This window comes from Crinia signifera, chromosome 1 (assembly GCF_055691185.1).
Source record: "Crinia signifera chromosome 1, ASM5569118v1, whole genome shotgun sequence".
Taxonomy (NCBI): Eukaryota; Metazoa; Chordata; class Amphibia; order Anura; family Myobatrachidae; genus Crinia; species Crinia signifera.
This window is the reverse complement of record NC_139217.1, coordinates 293,992,782-294,017,679: the sequence shown is the minus strand read 5'-3', so window position 1 is coordinate 294,017,679 and position 24,898 is coordinate 293,992,782. Positions and strand designations below refer to the sequence as shown.

General features: G+C 43.3%; 1 protein-coding gene across 33 annotated transcripts in view; it reads right to left on the bottom strand.

Annotated features, from left to right (window-relative positions):
• PTPRD (protein tyrosine phosphatase receptor type D) overlaps positions 1 to 3,610 on the bottom strand; it is a 1,589,668-nt gene extending 1,586,058 nt beyond the window's left edge. For 13 of the 33 annotated variants that reach the window (XM_083185952.1, XM_083185956.1, XM_083185943.1 and 10 more), the window contains exons 1-2: positions 3,353 to 3,609; positions 3,063 to 3,171 (exon numbers count right to left, since the gene is read on the bottom strand). The gene's annotated coding sequence lies outside the window, so the exon portion shown is untranslated. Of the gene's footprint in view, positions 1 to 3,062; positions 3,172 to 3,352 lie in introns of all 33 variants that reach the window. The other 20 variants (XM_083185949.1, XM_083185951.1, XM_083185960.1 and 17 more) reach the window with 6 other exon arrangements.
• Between the last annotated feature and the right edge of the window lie 21,288 nt (positions 3,611 to 24,898).

Genomic DNA, 24,898 nt, shown 5'->3' with positions numbered 1-24,898 from the left:
ATGAATACAGAAGTATTTAAATACATAAACACCAAGCTTGCATAATAATTAGGTTACGCATATTATATCTTGCACTTGGGTTAAATCCTTTAAAATATGATCAACACAAAATCTTATTAGTAAGCTAAGTATTGAGTACAATAATTGCTATAACTAAAAGCCACAAGAAAACAACTGAAAGCAATGTACATTAGTATGTTTGGTCTTATTCTATATGGCACCAATGCAAAAGATAGGCCACAACTGCACTGTAACAATGGCAGGGTTATAGAGCGAGCTACATGTAATACATTATATTGTATATTGTGTGTGTTGTTGTAGTGTGTATAGGTGTGTTCCACAGTTTTGCTGTTATAAGAAAAAGTATTCATTATATGTATGTGCATCTATGCACCTGTGTGTGTGTGTGTGCGTGTACGTGTGTGTGTGTATGTATGTGTGTGTATGTATGTGTGTATACACAAGGACCAAGCTTATAATAGTAATAGAAATTACCAAACTGTACCATTGAATATTAAACAATGTGGTCCACATTTTAGAACACATTAAGTGCGTTTTGTGTAGTGCATATAAATGTTGTCTAAATCCTAAGTAAAGTTGTTCAGCAAATAATGTCAGATTACATTGTTCACTGGGTGCAATTTTATAAAAAGAAAGGGTACACCTGTAAATGAAACCATATGCACCTTGTGCTTATTTACACACCAACATACTGTATTTGGACTAATGGAGAGTTGGAAGATAAACAATAACCACAAAAGATATAAAAGCATTGAAATTATACTCTTAACGACATTTTCAGTTTTGTAAGGAAGACAAAAAAGCCAGGTGGAAAGTATGTTACCATATATGATAAAAGCAAAACTGTATTTAGTATTTACTCAACATTTTTTATTTGTGGGAAATAATCAACTTTTTATGCTTTTGTCATCAGCATATGTTGTTTTACAGCAGATTTGTGTATGGAACTAATAAAAGAAAAGAGAAGCATATTTTCCTGCCCCTCAACTGCAACTGTAAGCAAATACAGGTATACCTTATTAGTAAGAACTCCTATAGTAAGCACACGTTAGAGGAATTAATCATTCATTCCCTGAAGACTGCTTATGTATTTCATCGGGCCATTATCTGATCTGAATAACAAGAACAATTGCATAATAAAGCACATAACTGCTGATACAAGCAACTTTATTCTCTCTGGTTTACAAAGTAACTTCCCTTGATTATAAGAGACAAATGTAATTTTAAGATATTTCCTAAAAAGTGGCAGAATTCCAGATTAGCATTCCTCTATATTCATAAGAGTTTTTCATTGGCCAACACTGCAGGGTACAGCAATTTAGGTCATGTTCAGACAATATTATGGCACTGGAATACATAAATAGTACATTTTTCTAATTCAAACCATAAAATTACAAATAAGCTAAAAGCATAAACAGGAAGTTTCATTATGTGAAAGGAGATTATGTGCCTGGATGGATACACATGGGGAGGTACACTACATATACAGTATACAATAGTGTTACACTGTTGACAAAAAAAAATCCCTATAGAGATATAAAAAAATGTACACAGGAGAAAAAAGGTTTCCTGCAAAAAAGTGTCAAATACACCTAAAAATGAGATATATTAATTAACTAATATCTACCAGAGTTTTCTTTTTAGTTCTATCTTACCAACAAAGGTCAGCCTAAAGGCCAATAGATTAATAAATTATGTTGTAATAATACAAAAGTGAAGCGAATAAATGGAAAACTCCCTTTGGTGTCACTTTTTGTTATTACTACATGAAAAGTTCACCAAGGCATTTTTAGAAATTACATTTTAAATATAAAATATTAAACAACTTAAAATCAGAATAGCATTTTAAGCTGTAAAAATCACTCCACCGAAAAAAATAATATATATATGTATATATATATATATATATATATATATATATATATATATATATATATATATATAACTGAGATAACAGCTCTGCAATGCGATGACTTTGTTATTTTTTTCCCATTAAGTCTGTGTTTTGATTATAGAGGAAAGAAAAAGCTTAAAAGTGTGATTAAACTTAATGGGGGTTATTAACTTTTAGGATAAACTTTCATTCAAGATAATAGACTAAGCTTTAAAAACAAAGTAACAAGCAATATATGATGATGGTAGTTAAATGGGTAGTTTCCCTGTTTTGCAATATAATTGGTTTAAACACATAATAAGCAAATGAATACAATTATCAGCTCTGGCTTAGCTATCTTGCAGACACATAATGGGTTAATATTTACAGCATATAAATAATACAGTGAATGGAAGAAATAGTCAGACTTAGTCTTACACTTAGTGTAGTATAAGAAGTTGCTTTCAATATGAACAGAACAGTAAACCTTGGATACAGTATTTAATACATTAGACAATTAATTATCAATTTCTCAACCCCAGATGTAAGAACCATATGGATACATAACCGCTGGATACAATTACTCTGACAGTAGTTATGCTGTTTTAATATGAACGATTAAATTATAAAAAAGACAATCTAGCCTAGGATTGTGCCCAGGATTAGAGTTCTACAATATGCTGCTGAATGTGCATTATACTGTGCTTTACAAAGTTTAATCATAAAAAGACCAGGCATAACACTGACAAACAAAGCACGATTTGACCATTGACTGCATCTGCTCCCTGTCCTAAAAAACACTTATTTCAACATACTGTACTCTAGCTTCCTTTTTTAGCATTAGCACAATACCACTATACAGTATGTACCAAACTTCCACGACTTGATAAGCCTCTAATATACACATACTGTGCTGGGAGCCATTTGAAAAGATACTACCACAATCAGTAAACAAAGGAATCTGAGATTGTTATTGAGTCCCAATGCCTGGAAGCACAGAAGTACTAATATGCACAGAGTACAACAATCTGATAGTCCCTGCTCCCAGCCACCTGAATATCCAAGCAACTCTATCCAAGTTCTTTTGCAGTGATTATCATCATGCATGCTCTGCCTTCTGCTTCCAACATAAGAGGAAGGTAACATAACAAAACTATTTTGTACTTACTAGTGCAGCCAGTTATGTTGTCCTAGGAAACCCAGAGGTGTCTTGTCTTCTGTATCCTCCCAGACAGAGAAACGTGTTTTATTCCACACAAAGACAAGCAAAGTATCAACTGAAAGAGAGAACAGAACACATGGATATCATCCTCTTGTCTTTATTTCTTTCGTCCCACCTGTACGGTTCTCTTGATGCTGCAGGGTAATCTTATTTTTTAATTTCCCATTTAGTCCCATCAATGTGGAACGGATCACAATAGAAAATAAAGTGCTTTTCCCCAAAGCTAGGTACAGTACCTGCACTCTCCCCCGCTGATGCTGGGAGCCAGGGAGAGAAAGAGAGTGAAGGAGGAGGGAAAGAGGCTGAGTGAAGAGCAAGGGGGGAGGGAGATGGAGGAAAGATGACTTGGAAAGGGTAGTCACAAAAAGTGAGAGAATCCTCAGTGATGAGATAGAGAGGCTGTGAGGAGGGATGGGAGGAACGCTCCAGCGTTGCTGTCAGAGAGAAGCACACATGCTGCTGCTGCTCCTGCTCCTGCCGGCTGTGTGAGAGGAGAAGGAGAGAGAGAGGAAGTCTCCCTATCTTTCACATTCATCAGCATTGCTCGGTCGGATTTGGTTTCCCATCAGAATCTGTTAGTGCTCTGCACGGGAGCGTGCGTGGCAGCTGTCCATGGTTCTGATAGTCTCTGGCCAGGAAACTGCTTCCCGTATATCTACTGTATGCTGGTATTATAGTAGGAAGTTGATGCTCTGTTTATTTACAGGAGTGACGTACGCTTTGATGTTTTTATCAATCGTAGTTGTGTTATAGAACTAGGAGACAACTAATTCTGAGAATAAAAGTACATTATCTGTGTACTTATATTGAAGTATCTAGTTAGGAGGTGCATGTACAGTTTAAGGGTGTCTACACATTTTATAGCATCAATCAGCAGAATATTTATGTAGTATTGTGGATATTATACAGTACACAAATGTCAATACTAAGCAGAAACTATAGCAAGTGCTAGATCTATCTATCTATCTATCTATCTATCTATCTAATCTCTGTAGTGTACCTATCATGCCAAATATACTTATAACTATCCTTTCCATGTGTAAGTAAAGGTTTGACAATATGCCATAGAACATATTATATTTACATTTTTAAAGATCCTTTGCCAGATTGTAACATTTTCTACATATGATTGATCCCTTGAACATATATAAAATGGCATTAACTACATTGCTTTTGTTACAATTATTTCAAATAAATGTATGATATATATATATATATATATATATATATATATATATATATATATATATATATACACACTGCACACTGTATATACACACTAACAGCAGAGATATTTCATCGTCATATAGATTTTTTTGTTATATTTTTATGGACATACATATATGTATGTACTAAATTTCTGCAACACTAAATCCTTTTACTATTTGTGCACTATTATCTGAAATACTGCTTAAAGGAGACACGGATTTAAGTACAATTGCTGGTAATGTAATGATGTATTTTATAGGATACAGAAGTCTTCATTCAGTGACTTGCCATTAGCAACCAATACTTACAGAACTAGATATCACAGCTGTTCCTGTAACCCCTTGCTAACATTACAATCCACTGGATGCTGAAATGTATATAAATCATAAACCTATTTCGGTCTCTTCCTGGGACTCACAGGGGACATGCTCAGAGAGTTTGCCTCTGGTGGCTGTTCCTGGGAGAAAACAATCTTCTGCACAGACTTTTTTCCTGTCCACATACTACTGTTAATCAAGCATAAACAGGTATTTTATGTTGTGTCTCTTTCATTATCCATTGGATGTTGGACATACATAAAATATAGATATACATAAAGGTTACACAAAGAAAAATACTGTCTTTATGTTCTGTGTGCACATTACAATGTTGCTGTAAATAAAGCTTGATTCATCTCCAGGGATTCATTTAAAGCAGTCTTCAAACTCATGACTTCATTTCCAGCCCCAACACCAAAGAAACTTTCAGAGGACAATTTGCACAGCAGAACACAAGCACAGCTGAGATTGCAGGAAGTTAGTGATTGAACAATGAATGCTAGACAAGATATAACTGGATTATGTTATACTGCAAGAGTAGTCTGTTTTGTGCAACTCTTTTAAATCTCTTGTTTATGACTTGAACCATTTGTACTGCTCAGTTTTCTTGCTCAAAGTACCCAGGTTGTTTGTATTAGAATTTAACAGAAGCTAAACTATTTTGTAAATAAAATAACCAATAGTTTATTATTGTCAGTTTTTAAAACAAACATACTGTACAATACAGTAGGTAATAAATACTAACATTAAGAACACTAAAAACTGTTATTAGCTACTAACTTTGAAAGGGCGGCTGTTAATGAGTGCAATATGTTATTATTGATATTTTTGTTCAAATAAAGAAAAAATTCAATAGTAATAAGGTGTACCATACTGTCACACATACACTATATATCGCAGCCTTGCGAGTCCACCAGACCCCGCCCGGCAAATGCTGGGCTGCCCCCAACAACCCCCTCGCGGTGTGTGTCCCACGCACCGGCTGCAAATGGATGTTTTACATAAACATCCATTATCATGCTGCAGGGGAACACACACATCATTTAATGGTCGGCAACCATCGAATGATGTGGAACATGCACGCATATGTAAGGTTGCTCTGAGGCAACCTTACAAATGCGTGCACCTTCGGGAGGAAATGGGCGGTGATGTCAGCTGCCCAACCCCCCACCTGCGTCAGGGCATCATTACCATGACAATGTCCAGCCACCCTACACCCCTCTCCCCCCTTCCCCCCCAGCCAGCTGTGTGCACTCAGCGATCGCACTATTTGCAGTGGGTGCACGCACCCAGCGCATGCACATGTGCAAAATGCACATGCGCACAACCCGGCCATCGGTTGGACTGCAAATGTAACCAAAATACCCCCCCATAGACAGCTCTTCTTTGATTTGCATGATCAGACAACATAGGCAGATTTCCACAAGGCAACTTAGGCACCTTTCCCATAGGAACATGTGCAACTACTATGTGCAGATTATTTATCTTCCTATTCTGAAGTGGACTGACTCCTTGGCTGTCCCATGGTTGCAGAGTCCTGTCTCCTCAAGGTTGGGTCACAGGGGCACAGTCACTGTCTGTATGCCCGCTGCTCAAAAAGTAGCCAATGCACAGTGTCTGAGTGACTGACAGGTATTCTGCTTTTTATATATAATACATATGATTCACTATGCTTTAGAAATTATGTCAACATACTGCTGCTCCCAGTAAAGACAAATTGTTCTGACAAGTAGTTTTAAAATGTAATAAAGAGCATGTGAGCTTCCACTGGCACTTACTATAATGGTGATAATGGGTCTTTTTGTGATAAATCTGTTTGCAAAGTTTTTTTTATCTTGCTATTCCAAACATAATAAGGAAACAGTGGAAATGTAGAGACCCCGACCCCGACATATCCACTGCAGAGTGATGGTGTACTGTATGTATATCTTTGAATCAGTAACTCAAATCAATAGTTGCAGGGGCACGACCAGCATTTTAGGGGAGTCCCCATGAAAATACTGGGCATTTCCCTGGGAACACAGATAGGCCAATGCCTGCGTGGGGTGGGTGGCTGACACATGACGACAGCACCTTTCCGGCCTTTAGCTGCTGTAATAAAAGTCAGTATAGACTGACTTTTATTATGGAAGGCAGGAGAAACCATTTGATACTGAGCGACCATCGGATGATTTCTCGTGCTAGCGGCTGCACGCGAGAGGCTGTGTTAGCAAACACATCCCCTTGCATGCTTGCAAAGGGATTCTGGTGGCGGGGGTGGCTGTTCACCGTACCATGCTCATGCATAGTCAGTCGATAATTAGCTGGGCTGCAAATTCACAGCACTGCTGCAAACAGACAGCACTGCTCTGAAGCCAATGCAGTTTGTAATACAAACACTGGCCAGCAACTGTGACGAAGAGAGAACTTCTACAGGCAGCCAGGCATACAAGCATTGAGGAGCAACGTGCTGTTGTTGCAGAGTTTTGTTCATGTCCTCTTCAACCAAATTCTGTGTCCACCCCCATGTTGAAGTCCCCCTGGACCTTGCATGCATGGAAGACACAGGTGTTAGTTGCTGAAGGAACATGACCCATAACTTTCACCCAGGCTTGCCATCCATCCTGAGATCGCTGTCAGCATGGACAGAGTTACACTGACCTACTGTAGGATCTTCCAGGAGCAGATGAGAGCTTTGTTCAGCTTATTATAACTTCTTCTCACGGACTCCATTCCACTTCTATCCCTCCCACTTCTTCCCACCACTATTTCAATCCTGACCCAATTTCTATTATTCCCAGCCTCCACCCAAACTCTGCAATACTTATACTCCCACTTTCCACTACTACTTTAATCCTACCACTTCTCCCAACCACCACTACTATTCTGTGCCCTGCCAACCACAGGGACATACACCTTGCCCTATGAACCCCTATACACAGTACACCTTGCACAACCCAGGGACATACTCTAAATCACCATATTTTGATCTTGTGGAGGTCAGTATGTTTTATTTTTTTCCTGTGTGGGCCTTTTTTGTGTGTTTTTATGTATGGGCTGTGTTTTGCTTCTGAAGGACCATTATCTGCTGGAACTTGCTTGCCAACTTTCTCTACTTCTTCTTACTGTCTAACATTAAACCTTTACACAGCCAGAGATGTATTCACACAGTCAGAGTACACATATCCATTGTCGCTTATTTGTGCTTATCTAGTCAGTGAGAATTTGTACTGTAGAAAAACAGATGTGTCCTCATAACTCTTTGCTGAAGTCGCACTGCTCTTGGCAGCCCTATGCATGCTTCTTGTTTGACAAAAATGTGTCTTAACCACAACACAAAGCAACTAGGACAAAAGTAGATGTTGCTAATTAATTTGATATACAGTATCACACTTGAATATCTTTGTGTGACTGTCTCTGAATCTGCATAGGAAGTGCTACAATGGAGAATCTGTAGCTTTTTTCTAAAAAAAAGTTCTGTTCTGCTCCATGTACAGACTTAGACACACAGTATACAAGTGTCATATATTAAACTAATGCCTTATATAATTTTAATTAGCATAAGCTGCTTGTGCATCTTATTTCTATTGCTTAGTGAATAAGACACATTTTAATGGAAACAATCACATGAAAAGTTGCTAAGGGCTATGAGCCATGGCATGACTAAAAGGGTTGCTTAGCATAAAAAGAGACTAGATTTTAGAGTTCAATTTAGTCAAATTTAGTGAAAAGATAAAACTACCAATGTTGTTAATCATACTTAAAGGTGAAAAGCTGTTAATCAATGATTGTCTTATCTTTATGTGCTTTTGAAGTCACCTAATATTATAAATACCCTGCCTGCTCACTATCTATTTAATAATATGGTGGTGGAGGTTTTTGCAAGGACAGATTATTTAATAGATCACAACAGAGAACAATGGCCCTTATTCTGATCGGTGCGTACTTTCCCGAATTCTTACGTAGCGTGCCGCACGCCACGCTGTGCGGACATCGTCCGTAGAAACGCCCCCCCCCCCGAGCCTCCGCATGCGGACGGACTCACTGTTTAAGAAGAGGGCGTGTGTACGGACGACATACAAACCTTGCGTGTGCGGTGGACACGCACAGATTCGGCACGGTCTTACAGCGTAAGCACGGTCTTACCGCGTTAGAACGGACGGGAACCTGGCCGTACGCACCGATGCAGTGTATTTACGCACAAATCACCACTCTTATCAGAACACCCAAATCTGTAACATGACCCACTTATGCAATTAGGCAACCTCATTCAAAAGGGATTGTTTTTAATGGTCATCTATTATTTATCTAATTGATAATTAAACACTTTACTACCACTTTAGATTAACCCTTTCATCATGCTAAGTTCACCACATTCTTTATATGCATATTACATCATCAATTATTCTTCACCTGCAAACACACACACATACAAATCAACACACTATGTACATCTTTACATTACCCTTCACTTGCAGCCACTTTTATGCACTAAACCCATCTATATATACTGTATATCCCTTTTGCACCTTACATAAACACCACTATTTATACTTATATTTATACTTATACTGTAAAATTATACAATAACACACAGACCACTTCTAACTTTAACTGGAAAAATTTATTTACATCTTACAAAAGTAGAAAAAAAAGGTCTTCAGACCAGGAGGTCGCAAACATTCTTGACCTCTTCTGCCATGAGCAGAAGGTGCTGGTGCAGTCTGAGGAGGGCCCCTCTCAACCCCTCGCCTTCTTGCCTCTGGTCATCTGTTAAAGGGGGATCAACATTAATTATGCTAATCAGGTAGACCTTTTACAGTCAATCCTAAGTACCTACAGCATGATAAATCATACATACAAACAATTACATAGGCAATACTGTTTGTAATGGAAAAATTTAAAATGGGCCCTCACACACACACTGGCTTACACTACTGAATATGTGACTGATAAAAATCTCCTGCCTTAACAATCACCAATCTACTAGAAAGCTACATCCAATACAACATGCCACATTTTGCCATACATATATACCTGCATGTCACTGCTTAATAGCTAAACTGCATGATAGATAGATACATAGATGGATACATAGATGGATGGATACATAGATGGATGGATAGATACATGGATGGATGGATGGATGGATGGATACATAGATGGATGGATAGATACATGGATGGATGGATGGATACCACATTTAAAGGCTAGCCTAGTCCCTCTACCCCTTACTTCCGGAATCATTGTCACATTTCCAGATAGGTGAAACTGCTGCACTAATCCGCTTCCTTACACCAAACAATTTCTAAAGTCAATGCATCCTACAAAATAGCTTTGCAAAATACATGGCAACAACACGGGCCAACTGGCTAGAGGGGGGCCCTGGGGAACTGCCCACTTGGGACTCCATTATAAATCACGCCTGACCATACTCCATTGATGTTTTATTTTTGCTAGTATAGAAAGGCCCTCCATAAATAAACACGCATCACCTACGTGAGCCTCCAGATTCCACGTTTTTTGCTTGGGCCTATAACCCCGAAGTGTGTCTGTTGTTACCCACTTTTGTTTATTAATTAATAATAGAGTAAAACACACAAGATTCACCAGTGGTACCTAACAAAAAGTACTACCACCAATTATTAATGATGCCTTATGTTTACCTACCAATTACTTCTTCCTCCACCACCTCACATGCCTCCTCCTCGTCCCATCCCTCCGAGGCCACCTCCTCCTCGGCCACTTCTTGCGCGGCCTCCTCCTCCGCCACTACTTCAGTGGCCTCCTCCTCCGCCACTTCTTCTGTGGCCTCCTCCTCCGCCACTACTTCAGTGGCCTCCTCCTCCGCCACTTCTTCTGTGGCCTCCTCCTCCTGGGCCACTTCTTCAGGGGCCTCCTCCTCCTGGCCCTGCTCACGGGCCCGTCTTGCACGGTCACATGCTGTAAGGAAAATCAAAATGCAGAGTGTTAAATAAGGCACATGATTTGTTCATTCATCATGCATCCCAAAAAATGACATATTACACCCACATTACAGCATGTCAAACATGAAGTACCACACAAATAGTGTATGCCATGTTTAACTCATGATCAACCAGGTTACCTTATTGCCAAAAAAAAGGTCATGGAAGCATTAATGAACAATTGGCCATTTAATGTGTAAACACTTACATCGTGCAATGCTGGTCCTTATTTGCTGGAGCTTTTCTGGCTCCCGGCGCCTCAGATCAGACCATCGCCGCTCCAGCTGGGCGATGGTCCTGCGCACCTGGGTGCACGCGAATATGCGCCTGCGGGCAGCGGCATACGCCTGGCGCTTCTGGCGGTTTGTTATGAAGGGCCCCGCACGCCCCAGCCTGGTCTCCATAACGGAGACCAGTGCCCTCAGCTCCGCGGCAGAGAAGGGTGCTGCTCTACCATAGGCCGCCATCTTAGCAATGGCACAATTCAAGCAATCATGTCCTGTAATTGGTTGGTCAGTGTGATATTTGGTATTAACTTTATTGTTCATTTTGTCATTAACAGCGTGTATGCGCCACAACAGACGGCTAACCCATTGTATCGCAAAACTACACTTGCTGTACCTTTGCATAGTTGAGCAGACCATGCCATTACTTAGTATCTCCGAAACAGACAGGGTGAAAGAAGTTTGCAACCCATTATATATAATCTATTACATTCACCAAACATGGGTGAAAACAACAGGTGAAATAGTCTGCATCACTGGCCAGTTACACCTAACTCTACAAGGTACAGTACTAAAGAGCTTTATTATAGTGAAAGCTATACAGCAGAAACATAGCAAATAGTGCAAGACCTTTTCCCAATATTAGGCCATGGTGCCATGTGTACACTTACCTTCTACTGGCCCACACTAGAGATGTGGAATGCAATGCTAGCATCAAGCCAGTATTTGGATACCTTTCCCATGTGATTTGGATGCAAGCACTGATTACTATTGCCTGAGTGGTGGACTGGATTTACATATGGAATGGTTAGTGTCATTTGTAGTACATACCAAACAAGTGCACAGTACATTCACATATACATTTCATGTCTGACCACAGTTTTAGTTGGTCATTGGAGTACAAATCTGCAATTAGCTACTAAATCAGACTTACTAAGTTTGCCAGGTTTTTTATTTTTATTTTCCGCAGGTAGGGGCGTGGCCTATGCGCCGCACAGTCTACGCCGCCGTACGGAACGCTGCCGTACGGACCACAGGGTGTCGCTGATGTACGCCAATTACAGAAATAGGATATAAAGGTGTGCTAGAAAACTGCAATGTTGTTGCAAACATGGCTGGCTCACAATCTGAGGAAGAGCAGGTGTGCCAGGACCTGTTTGCCCGCATGGACTCCAACACCAGCTATGTCCCCCTCAACCCAGACCAGCCAGTGGGAGAAGAGCAGCCAGCTGGGCCATCTACATCAGGCCAATCGGCAGCTGGCCCATCTTCAGCCTCAGCAGAATCATTGGGAACACACCAGGTGGCTTCACAACAGAGTAGCCTGGCCAGCACTTCAAGTACAGCGACAGGTGGCCGTGGCCGAAAGAGGAACCAAGCAGCAGAAACATGGCATTCAAAGCGCAGGAGCTTGCCATCCTGGTACCCCGCGCACGGGATTGGATCGAGTGTCCACAGGACAGGTTGACACACACAAGGAGATGGAAGATTTGGGAGGACATAACGGCGGAGATTAATGCGGTGGCTCCACAAGTTCGTGAGACGGAGCACGTTAAGAAGAGGCAAGTTCATGTGTGTTACATTTGAGCAGTACAAGACCAGTAATGTTTACATTAGATGTTAGATGGAGTTGGTCAATGGCCGGTCACGTTGCTTGAAGCCACAGATATGTTTGCCATGTCATTTAATCGATAGTTATTGTAGGGTGAGTGTGAATGTATCTTATAAGGGTTGGTTTTATATTTTAATAGAATGTAAGTTGTGTGTAATGAAGCACATGTTGTAATCTGTTGCAGATTGCAATGGGTGCTACAGCAAACATGAGGAGTGACATGTATTAATATGTAAACTTTGATTGCAGGTGGCACGACTTCAAAACCAACCTGAAGAAGCCACAGCCACACCTTTGGGGCTGGCCCCATGCCAGGCCGGCTGAAGCTCACCCCCCTGGAGGAGATGGCAGAATGCTGCATTGCAGTAGAGGAGGTCCGGGGGGTGAGCACCATCGATAGCGAGGCCCCAGCGGAAGTCTTTGCTACTTTTCTTGAAGGTAATTATTTGCCATGCCATAAGTAGTTGGTCCTAATTTTGCATGGAATGTGTTGTAATTGTAATTTCCTCTTTCACCAGCATCCCCACCGCTTGGTCCAGAATCTCTTGAGGTTGAGCAGTCTGTGCCACCTGCCACCAGTGCCAGGCACGTGCAGCAGCAGCAGCCACCGGCCGAGACCGAACACGACAGGTGGGTGCAGGTGCTTGCCCATATTCAGCAGCAGGGAGACTTGGCATCAGAGCGGATGCGTAGGACAGAGGAGGTCATGCAGGGTTTGGTCAGCACCCAGCAGACAATAGCTGGAAGCCTGCAGGCTATGGCTGATGCCCATCAGGCCATGGCTGCAAGCCTGCAGGTGCTGGCAGATCAAGCCCTGCGGCAAAATGACCTCCTCCTCCACCATAATGAGCTTATGGTGGAGCTAGTTGCCAGCAATAGGGTCCTAATGTCATCCGTTTCTGGTGCATTCCCACCAGCAGCACTCCCTGCTGGCAGAGGGGGAACACCATCCCCCCCCTCACCAGCATCTGCTCCACCTGGGCCACCATCCGAACGTGGCCGTGGCCGAAGAGCTGCTGCACGTGGCAAGGAGCCTACCAGGGCCAAACGTGCCCGCAAATGAACTTGTGTCCGCATTAATCTCCACCCTTATGTGTTTCCAAATCTTTCATTGAGCTGTGTGTGTCAGCTTCCTGTGTCCAATCCCGTGCAGAGGGTACCCACATTTGCCCTCGTTTTGAATGTCATGTTTGGTTCCCCTGTTGGCCTCTTTCGGCTAGCATTACTGTCTGCTGTACTTGAAGTGTTGGTGCTATACTTTTGTTGTGAAGCCACCTGATGTTTTCCTAATGATTCTGCTGTGGCTATGTATGTCACAAATTCATGTATTTATTATATATTATTTTTTTATATTCCTGCCATGGTACCTTTTAATTTGTTACGGTTTCCATTTTATTTAATAAGTTCTTGTAATAAATGTTTTTTTTTTTTGCCCTCAAATGTGTGGTTTAATTGATACATGTAGAAGTGACATGTCTATTTCTATTATTAATAGTAAGTTGTGTCCATTATTTGCAGTGTAAAAGTGTGTGAAAAGTGCAGCATATATGTGTGTGTTTAGTAATGGTACATTTAAGCTGCAATGGTTCCATTTGAAGCAGTGAGAAGCGTGTAATTAATGAGTAATGAGTAAAGGAGTGGATTGTATTGTGTTCAGCTGACATTGGTTGTACTGATTAGGCGTTCCGATTGCCTAGCGCATGAACGAGTGTTGTCCGCAAAGCAATACTTGCTTATGGACACCGCATATTTCTTGCCTTTTTGTTCGCGTGCATTCGGTGTGCTGTCTGAATGCACGCCTACCAAAATAAGTGCACTCCCCCGTGTCCGCCCATGTTTCCGCCCAGTTTAGCCCACTTTGAAAGTATGCCCCTGTGTAGTTCCGAATGACGCCCATAATACGCCCATATTTCCCGAGTGATTGCAGTGCACATTTCTGTACGGTATTAGTGAAAACAAGTACGGAGACCATGCGTGGCACATGCGCATAGCGTTCCCCACGCATGCGCAGACGGCTAAAAAACGCCATCCGAAAGTATTCGGAAATATACGCACCAACCAGAATAAGGCCCAATGTCAGACACTTTATATGGAGAACAAAGCAAAATCCCAACAGAACCAAAGCATCGGAACCTAGATTTCAGTAGGCCAAAAGTTAAATCTATCTTTGATCTGGTGGTCACAATAGCATTTGAAGGTTATAATAACAATACTTAGCATACCTAAAATGAGTGTTATTTTTCAGCAGAAACCAGCAGGAACTTAGTTGAACCTCTTATTAAATATGGCATCATCAGGGACTGGGTTCCTGAACTTGTTCTGGGCCAAAATGTACTTTCCATAAGATAACTTTTATTTCAAAATCACCTGTGAGCGCCTTTGTTTCTAAATACAATATATACAACTCTCTCTATTTTTATTTCATTGATCCACCCCCAAACCTGGAGTTTTTGGACCTAATTTTCCAGAAAAATAGTAGTGCTTAGAATGAATAAGGAAAATCGGTAATGTGTACAAACCCAGCATCTATTCATCCAACATTTGAACTACCTTTAAAGTTGTCAGGGATTATTTTTAGTTTTGTATCAATCACCACATGCACATTTGTAGAATAAGAATGATGCCTTTTTTTTTAAATTGAGTAGTTTTTATTGGTTTTGTACATAGAACAAAAACAAACAATACGCTACAGTATAAGCAGTGGTACTATACAGGGTGCACATTTCGGTAAGGAGATATCCATAAACACATACATGCATCGGTTACAGGAGAGTGGCTATAAGGAATCGCGTTTATAGGTACAGGATATATTGAGTGAGGATTTACCTTCCAAGGCACTGATAAACACATAAAAAAAAAAAAAAAAAAACCCGGAGGCGCCATCCGGGGCTTCATGGACACATGTATATAGAGGAGAGTGCAAGTCTATCATTGCTTTTCTCAGTAATTATTAAGCACCATCAAGTTGCAATTTTATAAAATTTCAAATTGGAAGCACCACTGGACAATATACATTAATCTACCGCTAACCTATCCCCTTACCTAAACCCACTAGCTTTATTAAAATAAACCACCCAGAATCCCAAAGCAAACCTCCCACATAACCCCCCACCCTGTACAACCCATCCCAACTAAGGCGTACCTGGATCCCATTAACTACCCCCTACCCCTTCCCTAAACTAAACTAATCTAAACAAACTCCCCCCCCCCCCCCCCCAAGATCAGGATATTGGAACAAAAATATATCGGGGCGATGGCATGAATATTATATACTGTACTTGTTATTGCAAATATGTGTTAACTTATAGTATATAGCCCCATAGGTGAGGTCAAATTGACTCCACCAAAACCATAGGTTAAATAAAAAAATAAAAAAAGAAAGAAAAGGCATATATGATAGTCGGTTTCATATTGACGGACAACAGAAAAAAATAACAGGATATACAATTGTTATATAGTGTTAGTCTGGCCATTCTTCGAAATCAGAAAAAGAAGAAGTCATTAGATTAGAATCCTTGCCGGCAACATGGGGGATATCAGGATAAGTTCCACAATAACAATACGACCATACCCAGCCAGATACAGAGTATAGGATACGAAAATGGGGCAGTCCCAAGCAGGTACTGGCAGCATAAGGATGTTGGATAGTCCCGGAGTGGTCAATTCGGAAGGCGTGAAAAAGTTGCAAGTAGATCAGGTCATCATAATGGCAGTTGACAACAGGAGGATAACTTTTCTCCACTGGGCAGGGTATCATTGGATAGAAGTGGGTCAGCTCAGAGCCAATAGGGGAATATGAAGATATCTCTACAGGCGAGGAAATGAATGGATCCGACACCTTGACCTCAATTGTAGGTTCAGGAGCAGAACAGGGCAACTGGCTAGTGTCAGTTATAGAGGAAAGCATCTGCATCAATCTCTGTGACGAGGCATTTAGCGCCATCAGGATTGTAGGCACATTAATGGCCATCGTGAGGTAAGTATAGAGGATGGACCTACCAGCACAAGAGGACCACCAGGAGTGAAGTGCAATTGAGCAGTCTCTTTGAACAGGCGACGGCTAGCACGTCGCCCAGATCAACAGGATTGAATGTACAAGTCCAGCAGGATAAGCGCAGGCACCCGGAGCTCAAAATGGCCACCAGTCACCGCCAACGTTTCACACAAATCGACACAAGCAGCCCAGGGTCGTCAGGATCCCGCAGCACATCCCACGGAGCAATTGTCCAGCAACTTTGCCAACACCAGGATTCAAACCTCTCCCTGCGGGCTTCAGACAGAAGAGGAATGTCTGCCGAGCCCAGCGTCTGCAGAAGTCAGGCACCTCCGATCCCGAGACCGGCAGGCAAGATGGCGCCGGGCTCCCCGTGAGGCCAAGCAGCGCGCCTCGTCAGAGACGACTCCCGCTCTCCCCGCTACTGCTCCGGAGAGTCTCCAGGCGCCCTCACCCGCCGAATCACCCGACCAGAGACACCAGAAGAGCAAAGGAGTCCAGTCTGAGCCGCCGGAGGATCCAAGATGGCGCCCGCAACGAGGAGAGGGGTTCACGGATCGCAGCAGGCCCTCCAGTCAACCAGTTCTCCACAGTCCGTCAAGGGGGTCCACAAGTGACGCCTGTAACTCACGGGCAGTTCCGATGCAGGAGGAGGTGAGTATAGAGTGTCCACGGGTCCCGGGGAAGGATATCTATGCAGGATAATGACGGAGCTCTCGGTCCCCGCACCCTCTCACAATGCCGGCCAAGCCACGCCCAGAATGATGCCTTTTTAAAAAAAATGTGGCCCTATTTCTTGGTGGCTTCAGTCCAATGTGTGCACAGTCTATAGCACCCAAGACATTAGGTATACATTAGAAATGCTATAAAGAAATGTATTTGACTTCATACCACTGTGACTCATGTCTAGTGTAACAGATACTGATGTACAGTAGGAGTGGGGCTTGAGGACTGCCAGAATGGGGCATGGATTATTATATAGACAGTGTCTAGATAGACAGTCAATAAGTCCACCCCAAAAGGTCGACATGCAATAGGTCAACGGGATCAAAATGACATGAGAAAGGTATCCTGTATGAGAAAGGCAACTTGAGGTTTTTTTTAATTATTGGTGTCAGTGTCAACAAATGTCAGCAGTGTAACATGAATCTTTCATGGCTTTCTTTGCTCGCCATGCTTCGGGCTTGGCACTTCATTACACTTGGCCAACTATTATTTTCTGCTGCTATGCTGACATGGATGGTGAAGCAAGAATAACCCAGTTTTAAAATAAAATAAAAAAAACTCATGTTGACCTTGTCATGTGTCTACCTTTTTCATGTCGATAACCCTTTTGACCTATTTCATGTCAACCTTTTGACCCTGTTCACCTTTTGACCCTTTAAACTTATTGCATGTCATTTTGGGGTAGACCTATTGACTGTCTATATAAACACTTTAGATCTATCAACCAGAACCAGACAGACCGGATCTTGGAAATTTGGCTTGGTAGATGCCACCTACACAGTCCATCACTGAATGAAAGCTCCTTGTGAGGGCAGGGCCGGTGGAAGGTTTAGTCATGCCCTAGGCAAAAGAAGCCGATTGCCCGCCCTTCAATTTCCCGCTTGCCAGATAGTAAGGTGAAAGTGCAGAAGGGGCATCTTAAAAGTATCCCTGCTACCGGCCAGCATAGAATATAAACAACTGAGGGCAGTTAAGAGAGAGAGGAGAAAGGAATAGGGGAGACAGGAGAGAGAGGAAGGAAAAGGTGGGGCAGGAGAAAAAGGAGACAGAGAAGTAATGAATAGGAGGAGATGAGAGAGGGGAATGAATAAGGGGAGGTACTGTAGGAGAAATAGAGGATAAAGGAATGAGGGGACAGGGGTGAGAAAGGATGGAATAGGGGGAGACTTGACAGCGTGGAAAGACTAGGGGGAGATGGAAGAGAGGGGTGGAAGAATAGGGGAAAATTGGAGGTGGAATAATTAAAGGGAAACAGGAGGCAGATGGAAAGGGAATGGTGTCCATTGCTTCACAGGATCAGAAAAAGCCCTGTTTGCTGGCATATACTGTAGCTCACCATTTTTCACGAACTGTGTTGAAGCCTGAGACTGCTATCAATGCTGCCTTATGCCTCTGTGGCCTGGCGAGGCTGACTACGCAGTGGGGCAGGACTGTCTGATCTCTCAACCAGTGCTAGGAGGCTAAGAGATCTGAAGAGTCATTAGCAGGAAGCACAGTGCTCAGCCTCTTCAAGCCTCAGTAGCGTCAGGCATCGTTAATCAGTAGGCTCAGCACAGTGCCTGCAGTATTTTTATGCAGTGTACTGTAGCTGGAGGGGGATGGCAGTATCCAAAATATATTATTTATATATTTAATTAGCAAGAAGGATGAGCTTTCAGTGCGCTCCCATCTCCCTCCCTCATCTCCCCCCTCCCTGCACTTACTTCCTGACTCAGCAGGTCCCGAAGTACATACTTCTTCAATGCAGGACACTGGCGGCCAATTATAATGCAGCACCGGCTGGTGAGCCAATCAGAGCTTTTGTACCGGCAGCTGCTCTGATTGGCTAATGGTACAGGAGCTCTGATTGGCTCAAAAGCCGGTGAGGCATTTTAATTAGCCGCTGGCGCCCTGCATTCACGAAGCAGCTTGTCCGAATATTAGCAAATACTGGCTGTGGAATGATGAACTGACACATGCATGCGGCTCCAGGTGCTGCCTTTCCATTGGAAGTTGTGGCTCTGAGTGCTGCCATACCGAAGAAAGTTGTGGAGGGAGGGCACCTGGCTGGAGACTGAGCATGTCGGTCAATCCAATATAGGGAGTAATCTGTCTGATAACTCCATACAGTATATTGGATTGTCCAGGTGGCATTTTAAAAATCACCTGGACAAGACCACAATTAGGGGGAAATTTACTAAGAATATGAATATCAAAAATCGTATTCTTAATACGAATGAATATGACTGGCATCACCGTCGTATGTCATTTATGAATTTGTATTCCAGAGGAAAATTTACTAATCAGTCGTATTTGACCGATTCATATTTTCCGATGGCATATGGATTCGTATATTTACCGATATAACCAGTTATCTGAGTTGGGCGCCTGTATTTGAGCTGCTTTGTCAAGCAGCAAAAAAAGAAAAAGGGTGTCCCCACTTTGGCTTATACAGAGATATACAAAAGTGGTAGTTGTGCTCAATAATATAGATTCAGGTTGTGCATTAAATGAAAAATTGTATATATATTTATTAAATAATAACACTTAAAAATTGGCTTTCTTGCCTAATAAACATAAAATGCCGTCTGCGCCATATCCTGCTGTTTTGGGGGTTCTTTTTGTTTGTTTGTTATTTAACTTAAATTTTGGAAGGTGGATGCATGCCAGATGGAATGTTGCATAGTGGCGAGGGAGGGAGGGGGGGGGGACAGGTGGATTGGATCTCTGTTGTAGATCTGATACGTGGCCCCCAGTGACAGCTTCACAGGCACTGTAGGTTCAATATGGGCTGTGATGGCTGTTTAATTGTGCAGCCTGTGCCGGATGCAGGAGGAGACAACAGCCCGCCCGCTGCCACAGATGTGTACTGTGCTGTTAGGGTACATGCCGTGTGGTGTTCTATGAGGGAAGTTGGGATATGGATGATTAGAGGTATGTTGTGAGGAGTGCAAAAAGGGGTATTGTAATGTAAGGGGAGTGTATAGAGGTGTGCTGTGCGGTGAGGAGCGCTATGCTGTGAGGGAAGCTGAGGGCTGTGGTAAGATGGGGTGCAGTGCTGTGATCAGAGTGGGTTCTGTGAAGGGAAAGGGATGCTGTGGTGGGAGATTTGTGCTAGAATGGGAGGTGGGTGCTGTGTTGTGAAGGGAAAGGGGTGCTGTGATGGAAGAGGGGTGCTGTTCTGTGCTGTGATGGGAAGGGATATTGTGCTGTGAGGGTTGCTAAGCTGATAGAGGATCAGACAGGGAGGATAGTAGACCTATTAAACAAAAGAGAGATGGGTCCTGGGGGGGAGCAGCGCATGGGCACTTACTAACCACCGCTACTGGCTCTGTGCGGTGTGCACTCAACTCCTTGGCTGCTGAGGGGGTTAAACCAGTGCAGACGGTCATTTGAAATATGGCTCCTGGGGTGTACAGAAATGGGCATTACAGTGTGCAACAATATGTAATGGGCACTACATTGTGCGGCATAATGTGTAATGGGTACTGCAGTGTGTGATGACCATGTGTAATTGGCAGTACAGTGTATGACAATGTGTAAAGGGAATTATGGTATGCACCTGGGCCCACAACTTGGTAGTTCCGCCTCTGCAACTGGAAGTCCATTACCGGAAACCTGGAAATGCCAGTTACTGACTATGAACAAAAGGTTTTATCAATGTTTCCACAAATCGTTTTAAGAATATAAACATCTTATTATCTTTTAGTCTTTCCATTCATGTCAATATGTCTAATATTTTGAGAATGTCCAAGGTTAATTATGTATGATCAGGTGTGCATCATGTTTTTAATTGCAAAGGGAATTTATACTGCAGTTTCTGGTACACGGGAAATGCTGCTTCTCCTCCCCTCCTTCCCTAACACCATCCCAGCATGCCTTCTACATTTACAGACTAGTCCTTTCAGCGGTCCCACACATCTTCCATTAAGTATATGGGGGGGGGGGGGGGTCATGAAATGCACACCCTTATCATATGCATTTATCATGAGGTGCCATCAGGCTGGGACCTGTAGTTCTACAATGAAAGACATGTGGTGCCTGATGCACACTCTATAATAATAAGCTCTACTATCTCATATAGAGCAATAAACAAAGGTTCTTGGAATATTTATTGGCCAAGAAATACTAGCCCACCAACCGCGTCAAGGTAACCTCAAATTTTCTGGTGGGTCCCTAATACTAAGTTTCAACCTGGGGCGCAGCACCCCAAAAAAAAAAGCCAGCTAAAGCCAGTGACCTCAGGGCAGCACACAAGTGAATTGATAAGGTATTAGTGAGTTAATAAAGAAAGAAGCAATAGCTAGGGGTTAAAAGTGTTACATAAGTGAAAATACTAGAAAGTATAATTAGTGGAAAAATAAATAGTGCTAAATGTTATGGTGTGCCACCCCAAGGCAACCTAGCCACGCCAACCCGAAAATTTGAGGTTACCTTGATGCGATTGGTGGGCTAGTATTTCTCAGCCAATAAATATTCCAAGAACCTCAATTTATTGCTCTATATGAGATAGCAGAGCTTAATATTATAGAGTGTGCATCAGGCACTGCATGTCTTTCTTTTTTGAACTACAGGTCCCAGCCTGATGGCACCTCATGATACATGTATATTATTAGGGTGTGCATTTCAAGAATCCTGCCCCCATATAATCAAATAGTAGTAGTAGTAGTAGTGGTAGTAGTACGTTTATTTATAAGGCGCCGCAAATATTGTGTACTTTGTATACCTGAGGGTTGGGATGCCCTCACCTTGAAAATACGAATTGGGTGTATTCGTAGTTTTGGCATTTACTATGCCAAAAATACAAATATTCGTATTCATATTGATGGGACATTCGTATTTTTATTTACAAATACGAATGCATACACCATCGTTAGAATAGGAATCATCATTCAAAAGAATGGTGACTCCTGATTTACTAAGCAGCCGTATTGAAAATACGGCTGATAATTGGCGTGAAACGGCCGCGAATATACAGCAGGAAAATACACTTTAGTTTCCTGTCGTATTTGGCTTTAGTCTGCACGGATCAGTCAGATCCGTGCAGGCTGCAAGGTGTAAAAAAAACAGAAAAATAAATAATAAAAAAAAAACAGCGTGGGGTCCCCCACCACAGCTGTAACAAGCACCACGCTTAAAAAGCCGGGGCCGGTAATAAAAAAATCAGGAAACCCGACAAATAGGGGTTCCCCTGATTTTTTAAAACCAGCCCGAGGCTCCAGGTCTGGGTCTGGTTCCCAAAATACGGGGGACAAAATGACTAGGGGTCCCCCGTATTTTAAGAACCAGCCCCAGGCCAAACCAGCCAGCAGGGTAATGTCACAGCCAGGGGACACTTATGATATACATTCCCGCGGCCAAAACATCACCCTACTGACCAGTCAGCCTGGCCAGGGGCCCCCGGGAGTGGGGACCCCCCAATAAAGGGGTCCCCCCCCTACAGGACTTACCTGACCAGGCTGAAGCCTGGTGCTGTCCCCGATGGCCCTGGAGTGGTGGCCACCGGGCTGATTGAGTGTAAAAAAATAGAATAAAAAATTATTGTTTTTAACTGTGGAACTATTAGTCCCAGCAAGCCTCCCCCCAAGCTGGGACTTGGAGAACCACAAGTCCCAGCCTGTGGGGCATTGAAGGGCCCACTGGCACTTGTAGTTCCACAGTAAAAAAAATAGTGAAATAAACACACACTGACACACAATTAAAATAAAACTTTAATACATCCAAAGCCCATACATACTGATACTTACCTATCTTGAGCCTGTAGGTAGGTCCCTGGGTCTTGGTCCGGTGCCTTGTCCTGGTCTGGATCCATGTTGGCATTCGGCTCCATGTCGATGTCCATGTCGGCGGCGTCTGTCGGCATCCATCCGGGTCCGAAGAAATCCATGGGGGACCTGTGGAAGGAAATCCAACTCACCCAGGTCCTCCTGTGAAGATCTGTAGTCTTGATCCGACGTAGTCCTGGTCTTCTGTCATCTTCTGTGACCTGCCGGTGACTCCAGCAGCTCCCCGCATCGGTTAGTGCCTACACTAATTTGTATTAGCGGCCGTTAATAGGAATTACTACAACATCGGAGGGTTACAAAGCATTCGTATATGACTGCTTTGTAAATTCGGTACTTGTTTCCTAGCACGGCCACACCGATTTCCATCAGGGTGGTCGTGTCGGAAATATCGCGTCAGTCGCATCGCATGCGATGCAACCGACCGACGCGACCGACCCGATTTTTAAATGGAATCAAATGTGAATAGGGTCCCTGGGACCCGATTTTACATTGGATTCAATGTAAAATATTCCCTAGACTCCTAATTTTACACCCTGAACCCCACGCCACGATTGACGCCAACCCGAAGCGTGGCGAGCGCAGCAAGCCCGCGAGGGGCAGCGGTGCGCGTCCTCCGACCTTTTCATTCCCCTACTATCCACGTCGGCGTGGAGTTGAGAATATAAAGTGTGGCGAGCGCAGCGAGCCCGAAGCGTGGCGAGCTTAGCGAGCCCCGCGAGGGGACGCGTATAACTTCACAGGTATACGCATCCACTAGCCACGCTTCGGGCTCGGTGGCTCGCTGCGCTCGCCACACTTTATATTCTCAGCTCCACGCCGACGTGGAAAGTAGGGGAATGAAAAGGTCGGAGGACGCGCACCGCCGACCCTCGCGGGCTCGCTGCGCTCACCACGCTTCGGGTTCGCGTCAATCGTGGGGTGACGACGGGGCCATATATAATGGGAAATGGGTCATATTGGCCCATTTCACATTGTTTCCTATGTGAGATGGACTTAATCATGTCCATCTCATCTTGTGCCATTGTAATGGCACAAGACCGACGCGATGCTCCCGATTTCAAGGTTAAAAATTATTTTAACATTGAAGCCTATGGAAAAATTGCGGGCATCGCGTCGGTCGCGTCGGGGGCAATGTTAATGGTCGCGACCAACGTGATGCCCGCGATTTCGCCTTTGGCGGCAAAATGGACCTGATTTCAAAGGAAATCGGGTCCATCGTGGGCATCGTGTACCTTAACTTTAAGGTACACGATGCCCGCGATTGTGGCCGTGCTAGGAAACAAGTACCGTAAATTCCCCTCCGGAACACGACTTTACATACGGCTGAAACAGCCGTATGCAGCTGTAGTAAGAATACAAATACGAATTTTTAGGTTTTCCATATTAGTAAATTTCCCCCGATATCGGACATTTCAAATAATTTTTCATGCAGCAATTTCCCCAATAAAATCTATATATTTTAACTATATTATTTTATGTTTATTAGGCTATAACGCCAATTTTTAAGTGTTACTATTGAATAAATATACAGATGGAGACGGGCTCTTCTTTGCAGGGGATGGCGGTGGCGATGCCATCCGCCATCCCCCGCCACCCGCCATCTGTATTTGTGAAAGGGGACGCGCGCGCACTAGATGCACGCGCGTCCACTTCCGACGGCTTCCCCCGGGGTCCCCGCCGGCTTGTCGACGGTCACTCGGGGTCCCCACCGCCTCCCCGCACCCCCCGAACCCTGTCCGTCTCCCTGAAGTGGAGGAGGACAGGGTCCCGTTGCCCCGGCGCACGGACACTGAGACGCGCATGCGCGTGAGACTCACGCGCACGAGCGTCTCAGTCAGATGGCGAGCCGGGCTGCTGGCGGATCGCCAGAGGTGACATTCTGGCAATTCGCCAGCAAAGAAGAGCCCGGCGCCCCATCTGTATATACAATTTTTTATTAATTGCACAACCTGAATCTATCTTATCGATTGCAACTACGACTTGTATATAT